Raw genomic sequence first — 3,845 nt, 5'->3', positions numbered from 1 at the left:
TCTTTTGGTGTTTTTTTTTTTTTTAAGATTTTATCCATTTATTTGACAGAGAGAGACACAGCGAGAGAGGGAACACAAGCAGGGGGAGTGGGAGAGGGAGAAGCGGGCTTCCCGCTGAGCAGGGAGCCCGATGCAGGTCTTGATCCCAGGACCCCTGGATCATGACCTGAGCCGAAGGCAGACGCACAACGACTAAGCCACCCAGGCGCCCCAATATCTTTTGGTCTTAATCAGTACCACATCATCAGTGGTATATGACTTAAAAAGGTAGAGTCCCCTGACTTAATGTATCATGAAAATATTCTGTGGTTATTAACTATCTCCAACGCCATTTTTAATGGCTGCAGAGAATTCCATTGCATGGAAGAACCATAATTTATCTAACTGTTCTTTTTGTGTTAGCTTTGTAGATTCTAAGTTTTTGAAATTATAAATACTACGAAAATAAACATGATTTCAACTCTGCCTCTGATCTACCGGGTTATGTTCAGTTTAGGATACCTTCCTCAGTGGAAAAGCAGTATATTGCTAAACTGCCTTTCAGTGATGTCATACATTTGCAGTAAATGGAGTGCACATTTCTCCTTTGCCAACACTGTGTACTATAAATATTTGCAATGAGAGTGGTAAAAATTATTATCTCAATTTATATTTTTAAAATTTTTAAAAATGATTTTTATTTATTTGACAGAAAGAGAGGGCACAAACAGGGGGAGGAACAGAGGGAGAGGGAGAAGCAGGCTCCCTGCTGAGCAAGGAGCCCGATGCAGGGCTCAATCCCAGGACCCTGGGGATCATGACCTGTGCTGAAGGCAGACATTTAACCAACTGAGCCACCGAGGTGCCCCCATTTTTTTAAATTATTAGTGGACTTGAACCCTTTTCCCCCTGCATCTTTAATAGATGCTTGCTTACCCATGTGGCCACACATTTTTCAGCAAAGAAAATAATTTGGAGTGTCTATAAGGAAATGGATGCTTTCTTTAATAAAATTAAATCTAGCTCTGCTCAGTTAGCAATAAAGAGAAAACCTCCTTGGAAAATTTCTTGTGGGCTTTATAACCCCAAATGTGATCCCACATAATTCCCCTTTCCCTTGAGGATCTCTGCTACCATCCTCTTTAAGACATGGGCCCAATTATGGGGACTCCAAATTACAACATAGATGTGACAAGGCTGGAATATTTTTAAAAGTTTATACTCTGGACAGAAAAAAGTAATATGGTCAGGAGAGTAACCCAAAACTACATAATATATTTTTACCTGATGTTGTTGTTCTATTGCTATGTAACAAACACCCCTGAAACTCAGTGGCTTAATTCGGCAAGTACTTATTATCTCCTATAATTTCTGTGTGGGTTAACTGGATCCAACTGTGCTATTGTATACCATGTGGTGTTGGCAGTGTTGCAGTCATCTGAGGATTCAACCTGGCTGGAATAGCTAAGATGGTTCACTCTCATGGTAGGCTGTTGGTCCTGGTGGTTGGCTGAAACTCAGCTGGGACTGTTGACTGAAGGGACCTGATTGTTCTTTTTTTTTTTATTTTTTAACATTTTTTTAAAAGATTTTATTTATTTATTTGAGAGAGAGAGAATGAGAGATAGAGAGCACGAGAGGGAAGAGGGTCAGAGGCAGAAGCCGACTCCCTGCTGAGCAGGGAGCCCGATGTGGGACTCGATCCCGGGACTCCAGGATCATGACCTGAGCCCAAGGCAGTCGCTTAACCAACTGAGCCACCCAGGCGCCCTTTTTTTTTTTTTTTTTTTAGATTTATTTATTTGACAGAGAGAGACACAGTGAGAGAGGGAACACAAGCAGGAGGGTAGTGGGAGAGGGAGAAGCAGGCTTCCCGAGAAGCAGGGAGCCCAATGCGGGGCTTGATCCCAGGACCCAGGGATCATGACCTGAGCGGAAGGCAGACGCCCAATGACTGAGCCACCCAGGTGCCCCTTGATTGTTCTTTATATAGCTTCTCCACGTGGCTTGGTTCCAAGAAGGAATGCTCCAAGTCTGCCTCCATATGACAGCAGTCATCTTTCTCCTTTCAGTTGGAGTACTAGCAAGAAATTAAAAGTTCAAACCCAGAGAATGGGGGCTAGAAAAAAGTAATTTCTTCTCCTAACTGCTTAAAGTCATTCTCCTGGTGTCTCATTTCCTATGTTAACCCCCCACTTCCCTCTTGATGACTGAAATAACTACCACTTTCAGGAGACACACCTCTCAGAGACCTCGCCTGGACTAAAGCTCAGAATTTAGCTAACAATACCAATAGTTTTCCTAGGGATATACACTTACATAGATTGCAAAGGTGGGATGGGGTGGTGGTACATTTCTTTGTAGTATCATGACAACTATTAACTTACTATCATAAGGGACCACTGTAAATGAGATACCTATTTACACACTACTTAAGAACAAGATAGAGATGGGAAAATAGAAAAGACAAATCAACCAACCTAGTCTATGTCCATGCCAACTACACTAACTACTACATTAATATTTTATGTCTTAAAAAGTATGTCTTGGCTAGCATACTTGCTAAAGTAGAGTTGCCCTTTACAAAGCCTCCACCTCTTTTGTGACATACACAAGGGAAAAAATTTAAAAATTCCCAAAATGTGGGGCACCTGGGTGGCTCAGTCGGTTAAGCGTCTGCCTTCGGCTCAGGTTGTGATTCCACAGTCCTGGGATCGAGCCCCACATCGGGCTTCCTGCTCTGCGGGGAGCCTGCTTCTCCCTCTGCCTCTGCTTATCTCTCTCTCTCTCTCTCTGTATCTCATGAATATATAAATAAAATCTTTAAAAAAAATTCCCAAAATGTAATAAGTTGATGTGGATCATTTTGAACTTCTAGATATTAAACAATCAGTCATATAAACTTTTAATCTTAAACTTTTGAGTTTCCAACCATTAAAGAAGGTGATGTTTTTTCCCTTTAAATTTAATTGTTCCCAGAATCTAATGCCCAATAAAAATATCATTAAGAAAGACTACTAACATAAAAATTTTATTTAACATTAGTAAGATTTAATGAATGTTTCACTTTCTCACAAGGAGGGTGCTGCAAGCCAGGACCATGTATTTCCAGTCTATGATACCATAAGTTATGAGAAATAACAATTTGAAGAAAACTTCAAATCCAGAGATACACATCCAGGCTCATAGCAAATCATGTGGGTGGTAGCTTTCCCCTAAATTATCATTTCAACTATATGCTAGCAAAATGCCAGTAAGTTACGTTTGGGTGGGTTAGGTATTTTTTCTAGTAGAAAGAAAATTCCATCCCATCTTTGCTATCAAAATTTTCTTTGTATATAGGTAAGGGTTTATAGATCAATAATCTTCTTGATTTCACCCTGAAATTACATTCTCTTTGCCTGAGTTCCTCTGAGTTATGCACAGGCTTCCTGTTCTGAATCTACTGTGTTTTTTTTTTTTTCTTCTTTTTTTTCCTGCTATGGTTTTTAACATATGCTGAAGGCAAGTAAGATTATGAAAAATTTTAGTCCTTAATTCTGTCAAGATGGTGATGTCCAAGAAATACAAAGTAGATGGTGATAAAAAAAACTTGAGTCTGGCTTTACAGGAAGTAATCTTTTTTCCCCCCTTTCTTCCTTTTTGTATAGGATTTGAGCATATAATGTAGGGATACAAGTGTTGTAGTCCTGTAAATTCACCTGCTGATAGTTTATATGAAATCTTTTGACTAGAAAACATCCATTATAGTACCAAAAAGATAAACAAATTCTTTTTTTTAGTAATTGTTTTGTAATGATCTGTAAGCCTATTCAAATTTTTTTAAAAGATTTTATTTATTTATTCATGAGAGACGGGGGGGGGGG

Source organism: Callorhinus ursinus, unplaced genomic scaffold (assembly GCF_003265705.2).
Source record: "Callorhinus ursinus isolate GAN/ISIS: 27379988/994484 unplaced genomic scaffold, GSC_fseal_2.0 scaffold4, whole genome shotgun sequence".
In the NCBI taxonomy this organism is placed as follows: Eukaryota; Metazoa; Chordata; class Mammalia; order Carnivora; family Otariidae; genus Callorhinus; species Callorhinus ursinus.
The sequence above is the reverse complement of the archived record's forward strand: the minus strand, read 5'-3'. Positions refer to the sequence as shown.